Below are 16205 nucleotides of genomic sequence, written 5' to 3'. Positions count from 1 at the left end.
ACGGTACGGTACGCGCTCGCAACCCTCAGGCACATAAACCTGTAAGTACTTTCCAGCTTCCGTCGGTAGCATTTAGTACTTAGCGCGGTGCCCCACGCCGGGCCGCCATACCTAAGTATGGATGTAGCAACACTAGCCAGAAGCTTGCGCTTACTGGCGTACACCGCAGAGCTATTGGACATCATCCGGTACAGTGCCGCAATAGCTGTGGAGGCTCTTTTACAGGCATAATCGACGTGGCTACCGAAGGTAAGCTTATCGTCGATCATCACGCCCAAGTGTTTGACGGAGCGCTTTGACAGGATAGTACAGTCTCCTACACTGATCTCCGTCTGCTGCTCCGACTTCAGGTTGTTAACAACCGTCACCTCTGTCTTGTGGTGAGCCAGCTCCAGTTTCCTGGACCGCATCCACGCCTCCACAACCTTGATCGAGTGGTTGGTAGTCAACTTTACCTCCTCGATCGTTTCACCGTAGACTTCGAGCGTAATGTCGTCGGCAAGTCCGACAATAACCACTCCCACTGGATACTCTAACCTCAACACCTCGTCGTACATGACATTCCATAACACCGGACCCAGGATGGAACCTTGCGGGACTCCTGAGGTTATGTGAAAGCACTTCCGACCCACCTCCGTGTCGTAGACTAGTACACGATTCTGAAAGTAACTTCCGAGAATCTTGTACAGGTACTCCGGTATCCCCAGACGCAAGAGCGCATCGGCAATAGCAGACCAGCTGGCGCTATTAAACGCATTCCTTACATCCAGAGTCACTACCGCGCAAAAGCGAATTCCCCTCCTCTTAGGCTCGAGTGCTTTCTCGGCGGTTTTTGTAACCGACAAGATAGCGTCTACGGTGGACCTCCCCTTCCGGAAGCCGTACTGGATACTCGAAAGACCATTTTCGCCCTCGGTGAACCGCAACATTCTATTGAGGATGATCTTTCCGAGCACCTTCCCCGCCGTGTCAATCAAGCATATTGGTCTATATGCCGACGGGTCTCCGGGTGGTTTCCCCGCCTTTGGCAATAGTACCAGGCTCTGCCTCTTCCAAGCTTCTGGGAAAACTCCCTCGTCCAGGCATTTCTGCATAGCAGACCTGAACATCTCGGGAGCCTCTGCAATAGCTACTTTTAAGGCTAGGTTCGGAACTCCGTCCGGACCTGGGGCCTTACCTACGCTAAGGGACTTAGCTATCCCCGCAAGTTCCACATCGGTGACCCTCTCCTCATCGCCAGCCCCAGCCCCCGGCTGTCCTACGAAAGGAGGCCAAGGACTAGGATCATGACGCGGAAAAAGTCCTCCAATGATCCCCTCCAACATCTCTGGAGATTGCTCTGTAGGAGCCATCACACCTCTCGTCTTGGCCATAACGATCCTGTAGGCGTCACTCCACGGGTTCGTATTGGCACTCTGACAGAGATCCTCAAAGCAGGCCTTTTTGCTTGCTCTTATCTCGGTCTTAAGCGCGGCTTTTGCAGCGGCGAACACCACCCGCCGTTCGTTTCCCTCTTCCTCTGATCGTGCTCGCTGCATCCGCCGCCTAGCCCGTAGGCAGGCGCAGCGCAGGTCCGCAATCGCGTCGGTCCACCAGTAAGCCGGTGGCCTCCCATTTCTAGGGTGGACTTGCCTAGGCATGGTCGCATCACACGCACGTGAGAGCACCGCTACCAGCTCGTCGCCGTCTAAACCGATTAAGTTTCGCTCACGGCGGAGCGCCTCCCTAAATACCCCTTCGTCGAAGTATGATGTCTTCCACCTGCGAGGGCTTGGCCTTGGCCTAGCCGCCTCTTCTTCTATCCGCTGTCTGCTGTTATTGTAGTCGATACTGTAGCGAACCGCCAGGTGGTCGCTGTGAGTGTAGCCATCATCTACTCTCCAGTTCGAACTACTTGTTAGGCCAGGACTACAAAAGGTCACGTCAATAATTGACTCCGCTCCGTTTTGACTAAAGGTACTCTTGGTACCGACATTAGCCAAGTCGACATCTAAGATGGACAGTGTTTCTAGCAGGATCTGACCCCGCTGGTTCGTAAAACGGCTTCCCCATTCCACGGCCCAGGCATTAAAGTCGCCTGCTATTACCACCGGCCTTCGCCCTGTTAGCACGGTCGTTAAGCGGTCCAGCATTTGCGTGAACTGCTCGATCGGCCACCGCGGAGGCGCATAACAGCTACAGAAGAAGACCCCGTTTACTTTGGCGACCACGAAGCCCTCATAGGTAGTAGACACCAACTCCTGAACGGGGTATTTACCCGTCGTCCATATCGCCGCCATTTTTCTGGTCCCATCCGCGACCCATTTGCCGTTGCCGGCGGGTACTCGGTATGGGTCCGATATGATGGCGATATCCGTCTCCCACTCAGAAACTGCCTGACAAAGCAGTTGCTGAGCCGCATCACAGTGGTTCAGGTTCAGCTGCGTTACCTGCACTGTGATTTGTTGTTCACTGCGGCTTTCTTAAAGGCCGGGCACCTTGGGCCACCCATCGGATGTCTGTTGTTCGAGGATTTCCCGGTACAGATCATGCAGATGGGCGGACTCGTGCAGCTTTGGGCCTTATGACCTTCAGCGCCGCATCGCCTGCACAGTTTGCGCCTGTCGGGGCCTTTGCAGTCCCACGACTTGTGTCCTGGTTCCAGACACCTGAAGCAAACCTCTGGTGGCTCGTGGAATGTCAGGTGACATACACACCAACCCACCTTTATGCTCCCTACTTTAACGGACTTTTTGACATCCGCCACAGGTAGCTGAACCAAAGCTATCTGTGTCCCTGCTGGCCCTTTCCGTAGCTTAACGGCTGCGGCGGCCACCTGCACATCGCACTGTTGCCGCAGTGCCGTGACGAGCTCTTCCACTTCGGTGATCTCATCGATGTCCTTGACCTTCAGAGTCGCCTCATGTGTCAGAGCCCTCACCTGCACACCCTCACCAAGGACCTCTTCTGCCAGCCTCTTATAGGCGGCGCCCTTGTGCTCCTTCTGGCGCTTCAGCTCCAGGATCATCTCGCCCGTACGAGTACGTCTAATGCTGCGTACGTCGGCTCCAAGACCCTCAAGCTTGGCTTCGCTTCGCATCATCTTCAAGACGTCCGAGTACTTGGACTGTTCCGTCTTGATGACGATAGCGTCGCCTTTCTCGCGCTTGGCACCTGCCCTCCTACGCCTTGGCTTGGCGTCCTGCGCTACTACCTGCGGATTCGCCTTCTTCTTCCTCTTCCGCTCTACCTTCGTCCAAGGGGGGTCCTCCCCTTGGATCGCCCTACTCTGTGGCTGTTGAGGGCCCACTAGCGGTCGCAACCCCTTGTTCCCATCGTTCCGGGACGGGCCAGCCTTTTCAGGCCCACCCTTCCCAGCTGTCCGGGAACCCTGGCTGGGGTCCGACCTTCCGGCATTATTACCGACTTTCGGGGTAATGATTCGCCTGGCCTTGCGGGCACCGCCAGACAGCTCCTCGCCTGACGGTTGCCTCGCCCGCTTCTGCGATTGCTTGCCCCGTTTGTCGCGAGCAGTCGCTTCCGCCTTATTCGGACTTTCTGCGAAGGAGAAGGCCTCCGTTTGGATAAACTTCGGCACTTTCTCATTTGCAGGCTCCTCTGCTGCAGCAGTCAGCAACGCGAGTGCCGCGTGCTCCTGCTTGGCATCGTCGATCGACGCCCTAAGTCGAAGCAAGGCCGTTTTCAGGTCCTTGCTTATGTTCGACTTAGTGGACGCAAAGTCGATGATTTTGCCAAGCTGCTGCTCAGCCACCTCTATTGCGGACCGTCCTTTGGATCCTCGGTTGACGGCCCTCAACAACCACGCTCCGTCCATAACCTCCACCGGCTGGCTTGCCGGGAAGTGGACTGGAGCACCCACGCTTGAGCTGCGTACGCAACTCCCAGCGCCTATCTCCTCACTTCTCCTTGTCGGAGATCTCATCAACCCGCTTCTTGCGAAGGGGTTGATCCCACCACTATTTCCACCTAGATTCTGATTTTTATTTGACTTCATGATTAAATCCCACGAGTAGCACGGGAAAGAATGTCCACCACGCCAGAGCCCTGCATTAACGCGGTAAGGGACAGCTTACTGTGGGGGGTGCCCAGGTACCCCACAGGCTCCGTTAAAGATCGAGCATCTTTTTCACCCCCTCGATCACTCATTCCTCAGCACGGGTCGCTTGACACCTTGAATTGGGGTTAGTAGTCCTATTCTTAGCCGGCGACTACGCGGCTGACTCGCAAGCGGGGGGGTGCGTCAGGCCCCAGGACTTTAGTCCCTGCTGCCCCCGAGCACTTCTGTCTTGTGATGGGCTATCTGCAGCTTCACTCCATTCATCCATCTTTCGACTGTGTCGATTGCCTCCGATACCAGCACTTCGACTTCATCGATTGATTCGCCAGATACCGCTAAGACAACGTCGTCTGCGAACCCTACGATAATGACACCTGCCGGAAGCTTCAGTGTTAACACACCATTGTACATTGCGTTCCAGAGCGTTGGGCCAAGTATTGACCCCTGTGGAACACCTGCTGTCACTCTAAACGACCTCTGCCCTACGTTGGTTTCGTACACAAGGACTCTATTCTGGAAATAGTTCTTTAGAATCCTACACAGATAGTCGGGGACCCGCATATTATGCAGGGCTACGGCGATAGCTTCCCAACTGGCGCTGTTAAACGCGTTTTTAACGTCTATCGTTACCACGGCACAGTAGCGATCTCCTCTCCGCTTTTGTAAGGATGCCCTTTCCGCCATCTCAACGACGGTCCGAATTGCGTCAACCGTCGATTTTCCCTTGCGGAAGCCGAACTGCATCGTGGACAGCCCTCTCACACTTTCGGTATACTCGGTCAGCCGGTTAAGGATAATCCTCTCCAGAAGTTTTCCGAGCGTATCCAACAGACAGATCGGCCTGTACGATGCTGGATCTCCCGGCTGCTTCCCTGGTTTTGGCAGCAGCACTAGTTTTTGGACCTTCCATAAATCCGGAAAGATGCCTTCCTCCAGGCATTTCTGCAACACTGACCTGAACATATCAGGATACTCCAGGATCGCTGCTTTCAACGCCACGTTGGGGATTCCATCCGGACCGGGAGCCTTCTTCACCTTCAATGCTTTCGCCACGGCAACGAGCTCGTCGTTGGAGACCAGTCGGTTTACGTCAAATTCCGCATCGCCCTCGCTGTACGGCGTAGGTGGCCACGTTGTTGTATCGTGTTTTGGAAACAAGCTCTCCACGATACCCTTCAGTTTGTCTGGGCACATTTCGACTGGCGTCATTGGGCCCTTCAGCTTTGCCATTATGATGCGGTAGGCATTTCCCCAGGGGTTAGCGTCGGCTTCCTGGCATAGCTCCTTGTAACAGTTCGCCTTGCTCTGCTTGATAGCTCGTTTGAAGGCAGCTCTAGCTTCACGGAACGCAACCTTGCGCTCTTCTCTATCGGCTCCAGTTCTTGCCCTCTGAACTCGTCTCCTAGCTCGGAGGCAAGTCGCACGAAGGGTGCTGAGCGTCGCATTCCACCAATACGCTGGGCGTCTAGCGTTCCTAGGTTCAATCTTCCTCGGCATTGCTGCATCACATGCCGTTGTTAGCGCTTCCGTCAACCATCCTGGGTCGAGGTTTGCCGCATCGCTGTTTGGCCGAAGTGCCTCAATAAATCGGCACCAACATTTCAAAAGGGCGTAACTGCATTTTGAAACAAACCCCTCTTTCACATCTGTGGATCGTATTTCAATGCCGCCATGCAAATCACCGCCAGTATAGGAAAGAAGAGCAATTTCTCTGTCTAGTAATGTTTGTGAATTTCGTGGGAAACTTAAAATATGACCCAGAGATGTGAAAGAGTGGTTTGTTTCAAAATGCAGTTACGCCCTTTTGAAAAGTTGGTGCCGAAATGTCTCCTTGTCGAAGTCCTTCGTCTTCCACTTCCGCTCATAAGTCCTAGTTCTCTGGATGGACGTGGGAGCTCTCTGGCCTATCTTGTAGAGGATCGCCTGGTGGTCGCTGTGATCACGAAACCTTCGTAAGAGTTTTCCACCACTTCCTCTATAGGGAATCTGCCCATAACTTGTATAGCTGCCAATCCTGCTATATCCGCTACCCAATTGCCGTTCTCAGGAGGAACCCGATACGGCTCTGCGATGATCGCAACATCACACTTTGTCTCTGCTGTCGACTACCACAACAGTTGCTGTGCGATGTCGCAATGATTCAGGTTAATTTGCGTTATCTGCATCATTGTTGGCCTGCCTTCGCCTTTTTGTAGGCCGGGCATTTATAGCCTCCCGTCCGGTGGCCATTTCCTTCCTCCGGCTTGCACAGCATGCACTTGGGTTGCTTCGTGCAGTCTCGAGCAACGTGTCCGTTTTCGCCGCAGTTCCAGCACCGTTTGGACCTATCTGGACCCTTGCAGTGTCTGGATTGGTGACCAAATTCCATGCACCTGAAACACCTCTCCATTTTCTTAGTGACTCGGGGAGCCAGTCGCAGCGGGCACACCGCCCATCCGACCTTGATCTTGCCGGTTACCGCTATCTTGTTGGCCGCATCTACTGGTAGTCGGATTGCCGCCGTCTGGGTACCTGCAAACGATCTCCTGATTTGGATTGTCACCGGTACTTCCAAGTTGCACTGCTCGGTCAATGCTATTGAGTTGTGCGAAGCAACAAAACGATCGTAGAATGCTGTGACTCCTTAGCAACTGACTTGTTAGGAAAAATAACACTTGTTCTCATTCTCACTCAAACCGCTGTGAAATACAGACGTTATTGTTAAACCGTTATAAAGATATTTTATTCAAACCGTATACTCTGTTCAAGAGGTTATTGGCCCAGGATTTTTTCGAAAGCACTGAAGAAGTTCCTTGATCCTTGAAATGGCTGAAACGTAGGTGACTGTGGAGAAGCTGGATGGGACGAACTACGCCGTGTGGAAATTCCGTATGGAGCTGTTGCTGACGAAGGAGGAATTGTTCTCGATCGTAACGGACGAATTACCTGCCGAACGGAACGCAGCTTGGAAGACCAAAGACGGAAAAGCACGGGCGCTGATCGGTCTCGCTTTGGACAACTGTCAGTTGGTACACGTCATGCAGTCCACCACTGCCAAGGAAATGTGGGATTCTCTCAAGAAATACCACGAAAGGGCTACTTTTGCGACGAAGGTGCATGTTCTGCGGAAGTTGATAACGACAAGATTGCCGGAAGGAGGAAACGTTCCTGAGCATCTGGCGAATATGACGACGTTGATCAACAAGCTGAACGCGATGGGTGAGAAGTTTAAGGACCACTGGATTGCCGCAATGATTCTCGCAAGTCTGCCGAAGTCCTACGATGTTCTTGTGACCACGCTGGAAGGTCGTCCCGAGGAAGAGCTAACACTCGAGTACGTGAATGGGAAGCTGCTGGATGACTGGCGTCGGAGAACGGATGGAGAGGAATCTGGCGAGATGGCGTTTAGGACTGCGACTGGTGGCAAACCGAAGTTCCGTGAAGCAAAGAAGAGAGTGTGTCACTATTGCCAGGAAGAAGGTCATTTCCGGAGAGACTGTAAGCTGCTGCAAGGTAAGAAAGTTGAACCGAAGAAGAAGGGTAATCACCGCGTCAATATGGCTGCTGCGTCGAATTCAAGAGAAGCTTGTTTCGGAGTTGGAGTAGCGGATCTTGCCACGGAAGAACAGAAGCTCTGGTATCTGGATTCCGGTGCAACATCTCATATGACGCACGATGCCAGGAATCTCGGTCAGCTGGATACAAGAAGGAAGCATAGCATTAGTCTCGCTGATGGGAATCAAATTGAAGCTTGTGGCGTCGGAAGAGGGCAATTCTTCGCGAAGGATGGCGACGGAAATGCGACCAAGTCACTTTGAAGGAAGTTTACCATGTGCCGAAGCTCAAGTCCAATCTGCTATCGATAAGCAAGATTACCGATGATGGTTACGTTGTAATTTTCGAGAAGCATGGATGCAAGATCGTCAAGAACAACGAAGTGATTGTGACTGGCACTCGTGATGGAAATCTGTACCACTTGGATCCGACGGCAGCACCAAAGCAAGCAATGTTGGCGAAAGACAATCATCCGAAGCAGTGTATACATCTCTGGCATAGAAGGCTCGGACATCGTGACTTGGAAGTTGTTAGGACTATAGCACGTGACAATCTTGGAAGCGGAATGCAGTTGAAGGCGTGTGGCGTTGACAGTATCTATGGAGTTTGCTACGAAGGAAAAATGAGTCGGTCGAAGTTCCCAAAACACTCGGACACCAAAACTAAAGCAATCGGAGATTTGGTACACACGGATCTCGTCGGGCCGATGGAGACGGCTACACCGAGCGGAAATCGTTATTACATGGTAATGTTGGATGATTTTAGCCGCTACTGCATCGTGTACTTGTTGAAACACAAGGAGGAAGCTTCGCAGAGGATAGAAGAGTACGTTAGTATGATGAGGAACCAGCATGGGTGCAAGCCGAAGATAATACGTTCGGACGGAGGAGGAGAATTCTGTAGCAATAATATGAAGCGGATTTTTGCTGACCACGGAATCATCCACCAGATTACTGCACCGTATTGTCCACAGCAGAACGGAAAAGCTGAAAGGAAAAATCGTTATTTGAACGAGATGCTGAGATGTCTTCTGGCTGAGTCAGGACTGCCAAAGCGATATTGGGGTGAAGCAGTGATCACCGCCAATTACCTACAGAACCTGTTACCATCGTCAACATTGAACAAAACGGCATTCGAAATTTGGACGGGACGCAAGCCAAACTACTCCCATTTGCGTGTTTTTGGAAGCGAAGCATACGTACATATTCCCAAAGAGAAGAGGCAGAAACTTGACAAGAAAGCGGAGAAACTGATATTTGTTGGATATGCTGAAGGAAGAAAAGCCTACCGTTTCCTGGATACAAGCAGCAACACCGTAATGATTAGTCGAGATGCCAAATTTCTGGAAGAGGAAGATCGTGATGCAGCTAATGGAGAAGTTCGTTGCGGAGAATCTGCCAATTTGAATGAATTTACCGTTGATTTCGAATGTGAGGAACTGGAAGGGCGAGATTATGCTGACGAGCCGGACGTAGACGTAAATGTTGAGCAAAGTGATGAAAGTTTCAAGAGTTTATCAGGAGAAGAAGCCTCGGATAATGCTGACGATCCGGATATGGAACAAGAAACTCCTAGAAGGTCAACACGTGCAACGAGAGGCATACCCCCGCAGAGATACAACCTGGAGGCCTTGATGGCAACGAATTTCGCTGACATGAACGACCCGGTAAGTTTGAAAGAAGCACTGGACGCACCAGAAGCAGTCGAATGGCAGGCCGCCATGCTGGATGAACTCGAATCACATCGCGAAAATGGAACATGGGATCTGGTTCCACTACCAAAAGGAGACAAGTGCATCGGATGCAAATGGGTATTTCGGAGAAAACTCAATGCTGCCGGAGAAATCACGAAGTTTAAAGCTCGTTTAGTTGCCCAGGGGTTCACTCAACGATATGGCGAGGATTACCAAGAAATATTTGCTCCTGTGATGAACAGTACCACATTGCGAACATTTCTGGCTGTGGCAAGCAAACGGAAGTTGGTACTCAAGCAACTGGATGTCAAGACCGCATATTTATATGGTGAGTTGCAAGAAGAAATTTACATGCGGCAACCGCCAGGACACGTCGTGAAAGGCCAAGAGCATCTGGTTTGCAGATTGAGGAGGAGTATATATGGCCTTAAGCAATCTGCAAGATGTTGGAATCAACGACTGCGTAATGTCCTGGTAAAAATCGGCTTCCACCAGAGCACCTGTTTGTTTATCAAGACCACTGGTAAGAAGACCATCTATCTCGTTGTGTATGTGGATGATATACTCGTTGGAGCGGAAACCGAAGCCGAAATCCAAGCTGTTCATGATCATTTGAAAAAGTTCTTCAAGTTAACCGACCTCGGAGATTTGTCTTATTTTCTCGGATTGGAAGTGCAACGGAACGAAGGTAACTACAGTTTAACGTTGAAAGGATACATCGAGAAGCTAGCAGAGAAATTTGGAATGATAAACGCCAAAGGTGCAAGGACCCCCATGGAGACTGGATACATCAAAACTACAGAAGGAACCAAAGCCTTGGAAAGCAGCGTCAACTACCGAAGCTTAATTGGAGCTCTTCTCTACGTAGCAACTAACGCTCGACCGGATATTGCGACATGTGTATCGATTCTTGGGAGGAAAGTATCATCACCAACCGAAGCAGACTGGACAGCCGCTAAACGAGTGGTTCGATATCTACTGGCTACCAAGGACTTCAAGCTGCATTACGGGAGACCGCAAGAGCTCATCGTTTATTCCGATGCTGATTTTGCAGGAGATGTTTCAACCCGCAAGTCTACAACCGGTTTCCTGTTCTTGTATGGAGGAGGAGCAATTTCATGGGCAAGCAGATTACAAAATAGTGTCACCCTATCATCCATGGAATCCGAATATGTGGCATTAAGTGAAGCTTGTCAAGAAATAATTTGGATAAGAAACTTGCTAAACGATTTTGGAGAACAACAAGATTCACCCACCACGATCATGGAGGACAATCAAAGTTATTTAAGTTTTGTTCAATCGGAACGGACTAGCCGAAGATCAAAACATATTGAAACAAAACAACATTATGTCAAGGAACTCACAGAACGCAACATTATCAAATTGGAGTATTGTCCATCAGAAGAAATGATTGCAGATGCTTTGACCAAACCGCTTGATGCCGTAAAGTTGAAAAGTTTGCTACTAAGATGGGACTGTTCTAGTTTGAGGATCATCTCGTTGAGGAGGAGTATTGAGTTGTGCGAAGCAACGAAACGATCGTAGAATGCTGTGACTCCTTAGCAACTGACTTGTTAGGAAAAATAACACTTGTTCTCATTCTCACTCAAACCACTGTGAAATACAGACGTTATTGTTAAACCGTTATAAAGATATTTTATTCAAACCGTATACTCTGTTCAAGAAATGCAACTCTCAGCTCTTCCTCAGTCGTGACCTCGTCCAAATCCTTGACCTCGAGCACTGCCTCCTGTGAAAGTGCTCTCACGGTGGCCTCGCTGCCTAAGGATTTCGCAATGAGCTCCCGGTACTCTGAGCTCTTAATCGCCGGATCCTTCTTGAGCTCGAACAGCATCTCTCCTTTCTGGGTGCGCCTGGTCTTCACCACGTTTTCACCCAACTCTTTTAGCTCCGGGTCCTCCCTCACTTTCCTGAGGAGCGCAGCGTACGTCGTCTTGTCCTTCGCCTCGACGATCAGTGCATCACCCTTCTTCCTCTGCCTAGGGGGCCGGCGATTTTCTTTCTTCTTCTGTTCCTTCCTCTTTTCTTCCTTTTTCTGTACTTCCTTCTCCTTTCGCTTCTTCTTCTTCTTCGCCTGCTGGCTCTCCACAGTGCGCCATCCATCATCTCTCTGATTGCTGCCGCGCTCCCGTTCACTTCTTTGTTTCTTCGGGACTTCCTCTTCTCCTGGCGTATCTCTGCCTCTTTTCTCCGAGCGAGTATTCCGATGGTTCTTCGGCGTCTCCATATTTTCGGCCGTGGTTCGTTGCTGCTGCCGCTGCGTAGCTGCTGCAAGAGCATGTTTAGTCGCTGCTAATTCGCTCTCTGCCTCATCCGCTTTCTGCATCACGCTGTGCCATTCTTTCACGGCAGTTCCGAGAGCCCTCCTAAACTTCAACACCAAGTCCTTGATGTCCTTGTGCACGTTGTGCTTTTTGTCGACGAACTCGTGTAGGTCATCCGTCAAGTTCTTCGCCGCAACTACCTTCGGCTGTTGTTGAGGCACGCTCCATCCACTATTCGTCGGCAGCTGCTGCTCCGAGTGTACCGCACTTTGTTGTACAGCAATCCTCCTCTGGCGAACGGATTCGCCACCTTTCCACTGTTACTTCCGTTTTCTCCTTCCATGTTATTGGGTCCCCCCTCCGGGCCGCTATCTCTACCCGCTGTACGTAGTCGCTTTCGTGATCTCTTGGTTGTCTATGAAACAGGGAGGCCAAGCGAGGGTTGAACACGAACCTTCATGGGGTTCGTGTCCAGAGCCAGATAAGCGTAAGTCGGGAATTTTACATCCGAGCCTAGTACCCATCAAAATTGACGGACAAGTGAAGAACGTTTCCGAAGGCCTGCCAAGGTTTTACCGGGACGGAGGCAGACGCACCATTAGCCCACTCGCCGTTTCAAGTAGGTGTCACCCTTCTTTACTCAGGAAGCAGAATGGCACGAATGTCAGCCCATCGTCGTCATCCGATCCGTAGTCCGTTGTCGTTTGCGTTGACCAGTATGCCATAATCAGGATGTTACTGGCATCAATCCTGATGTGCCGGTTGGCACTCCGGGTGTTTGGGCTAAGGCACTTTGAAAGCGGTACCAGGTCGCTTGTACGGAGTTGCTTGCAGATGTGTGGCTTTTTATGAGGATCCAACAAAGCCCACTGTTGAAACCCCACCACATCCTAGGCATCCACCGCTTGAGCTGTCTGGAAGCCAGAAGCTCGGTCACTCCCCGAAGGAAGAGCCAAAGGTGGTAATCCACACGGGTGTGTGAACGGTTTTCGCTTAGGAAAACTTCCAAGCTTCCACCCGACTCGCAGAAGGGGGAGTTCGTCAAGCCCCTGGACTCCTGTCCCTGCTACCCCTGTGTGTGTGTGTGTGTGTGTGTGTGTGTGTGTGTGTGTTTTTTTTTTTTTTTTTTCCTTCTAAACCATAGGGGGATAATCTGCTCAACAGACACCCTAACAGAAGGTTAGGGTAGTGTAGGTCTGACAGGCCGTCTTCTACAACAAAAGTAAAATCCAGGACTACTCTCTCCTCGTACCCACTAAACCATTCCTATGGTCGCCAAACCCTACGTCTCTCCGGAACCACCAAGAAGGTATTGCTTCAGAGAGGGGCTAGTGCACATCGCACCCACAAGGTTAGCTGCGTAGCCTGCAGCAACGAACATCGATGACTCGCTTTGGAGAGTCCATCACGGTAGCATGCTGGCGCTTAGCCAGTTTCCCGAGTGGTCCTCGCCACTCCCTTTGTCCTCGGAAGGCGGGCAGAGTCAACCCCGCCCGCGCCCTACTGCTGAGCGGACATCAAGAACTGATGCCCACATGCAACCCGATCTGACCTGCCCGCAAAGGAAGGGTATCACTACCCTTCAGGCCCTATCAGATGCATCCGTAGGTTGCTGACGGCAGGGTCTCCACCTGCCCCGACCCTTGCCGGGGACCCCTTTCCAACCGCGGGCTTGGATCCAACCCAGTAGACCGACGCCACGACAGCACCGCTACCGGGACTTCCTCTCCGCGGCCACTTAATCGTTGTAAGGGTCGATCTCGACCGCAGGGCACCGGTATGACCTACGAAGCCGACTCCGAACCCCTGGACCACCTCTTGTACTGCATCTGGACTAGCCATTCTCCGAGTCCACGCGCCACCTCCTCTGTAGCTCCCAGACGATGTGGGTAATAGCCGTTGAAACGGCGTTCCAGCCAAACTCATCCCTACACATCCTCTGGACCAAGTTGTCCGGAGTTGTGTCCTCCCCGCATGTGGCAAGCATGCGGTCACGCATTGTGCGAAAACGCGGGCACACGAACAAAACGTGTTCCGCCGTTTCCTCTGAACCATTGCACACTGGGCATTCGGGAGAATCCGCATGCCCGAAACGGTGTAGATACTGTCGGAAGCAACCATGGCCTGTAAGGACCTGTGTCAGGTGGAATGTGACTTCCCCATGGCGCCTATTAATCCAACTATCTACCCTCGGTATCAACCTATAGGTCCACCTTCCTTTGGTGGAACTGTCCCACGCGCGCTGCCATTTGACCATAGAGGCCATCCTGACAGTCCTGCGTATGCCTCTTGTGCCGCGCATTTCGAAGCACTCCATGTCCTCACTGATAAGAATGCTGATAGGCACCATACCAGTAATGACGCAGAGAGCGTCGTGTGACACGGTACGGTACGCGCTCGCAACCCTCAGGCACATAAGCCTGTAAGTACTTTCCAGCTTCCGTCGGTAGCATTTAGTACTTAGCGCGGTGCCCCACGCCGGGCCGCCATACCTAAGTATGGATGTAGCAACACTAGCCAGAAGCTTGCGCTTACTGGCGTACACCGCAGAGCTATTGGACATCATCCGGGACAGTGCCGCAATAGCTGTGGAGGCTCTTTTACAGGCATAATCGACGTGGCTACCGAAGGTGAGCTTATCGTCGATCATCACGCCCAAGTGTTTGACGGAGCGCTTTGACAGGATAGTACAGTCTCCTACACTGATCTCCGTCTGCTGCTCCGACTTCAGGTTGTTAACAACCGTCACCTCTGTCTTGTGGTGAGCCAGCTCCAGTTTCCTGGACCGCATCCACGCCTCCACAACCTTAATCGAGTGGTTGGTAGTCAACTTTACCTCCTCGATCGTTTCACCGTAGACTTCGAGCGTAATGTCGTCGGCAAATCCGACAATCACCACTCCCACTGGATACTCTAACCTCAACACCTCGTCGTACATGACATTCCATAACACCGGACCCAGGATGGAACCTTGCGGGACTCCTGAGGTTATGTGAAAGCACTTCCGACCCACCTCCGTGTCGTAGACTAGTACACGATTCTGAAAGTAACTTCCGAGAATCTTGTACAGGTACTCCGGTATCCCCAGACGCAAGAGCGCATCGGCAATAGCAGACCAGCTGGCGCTATTAAACGCATTCCTTACATCCAGAGTCACTACCGCGCAAAAGCGAATTCCCCTCCTCTTAGGCTCGAGTGCTTTCTCGGCGGTTTTTGTAACCGACAAGATAGCGTCTACGGTGGACCTCCCCTTCCGGAAGCCGTACTGGTTACTCGAAAGACCATTTTCGTCCTCGGTGAACCGCAACATTCTATTGAGGATGATCTTTTCGAGCACCTTCCCCGCCGTGTCAATCAAGCATATTGGTCTATATGCCGACGGGTCTCCGGGTGGTTTCCCCGCCTTTGGCAATAGTACCAGGCTCTGCCTCTTCCAAGCTTCTGGGAAAACTCCCTCGTCCAGGCATTTCTGCATAGCAGACCTGAACATCTCGGGAGCCTCTGCAATAGCTACTTTTAAGGCCAAGTTCGGAACTCCGTCCGGACCTGGGGCCTTACCTACGCTAAGGGTCTTAGCTATCCCCGCAAGTTCCACATCGGTGACCCTCTCCTCATCGCCAGCCCCAGTCCCCGGCTGTCCTACGAAAGGAGGCCAAGGACTAGGATCATGACGCGGAAAAAGTCCTCCAATGATCCCCTCCAACATCTCTGGAGATTGCTCTGTAGGAGCCATCACACCTCTCGTCTTGGCCATAACGATCCTGTAGGCGTCACCCCACGGGTTCGTATTGGCACTCTGACAGAGACCCTCAAAGCAGGCCTTTTTGCTTGCTCTTATCTCGGTCTTAAGCGCGGCTTTTGCAGCGGCGAACACCACCCGCCGTTCGTTTCGCTCTTCCTCTGATCGTGCTCGCTGCATCCGCCGCCTAGCCCGTAGGCAGGCGCGGCGCAGGTCCGCAATCGCGTCGGTCCACCAGTAAGCCGGTGGCCTCCCATTTCTAGGGTGGACTCGCCTAGGCATGGTCGCATCACACGCACGTGAGAGCACCGCTACCAGCTCGTCGCCGTCTAAACCGATTAAGTTTCGCTCACGGCGGAGCGCCTCCCTAAATACCCCTTCGTCGAAGTATGATGTCTTCCACCTGCGAGGGCTTGGCCTTGGCCTAGCCGCCTCTTCTTCTATCCGCTGTCTGCTGTTATTGTAGTCGATACTGTAGCGAACCGCCAGGTGGTCGCTGTGAGTGTAGCCATCATCTACTCTCCAGTTCGAACTACTTGTTAGGCCAGGACTACAAAAGGTCACGTCAATAATTGACTCCGCTCCGTTTCGACTAAAGGTACTCTTGGTACCGACATTAGCCAAGTCGACATCTAAGATGGCCAGTGTTTCTAGCAGGATCTGACCCCGCTGGTTCGTGAAACGGCTTCCCCATTCCACGGCCCAGGCATTAAAGTCGCCCGCTATTACCACCGGCCTTCGCCCTGTGAGCACGGTCGTTAAGCGGTCCAGCATTTGCGTGAACTGCTCGATCGGCCACCGCGGAGGCGCGTAACAGCTACAGAAGAAGACCCCGTTTACTTTGGCGACCACGAAGCCCTCATAGGTAGTAGACACCAACTCCTGAACGGGGTATTT

Source organism: Aedes albopictus, chromosome 3, assembly GCF_035046485.1.
Source record: "Aedes albopictus strain Foshan chromosome 3, AalbF5, whole genome shotgun sequence".
Classification (NCBI taxonomy): Eukaryota; Metazoa; Arthropoda; class Insecta; order Diptera; family Culicidae; genus Aedes; species Aedes albopictus.
Note: the sequence above shows the minus strand (reverse complement) of the source record.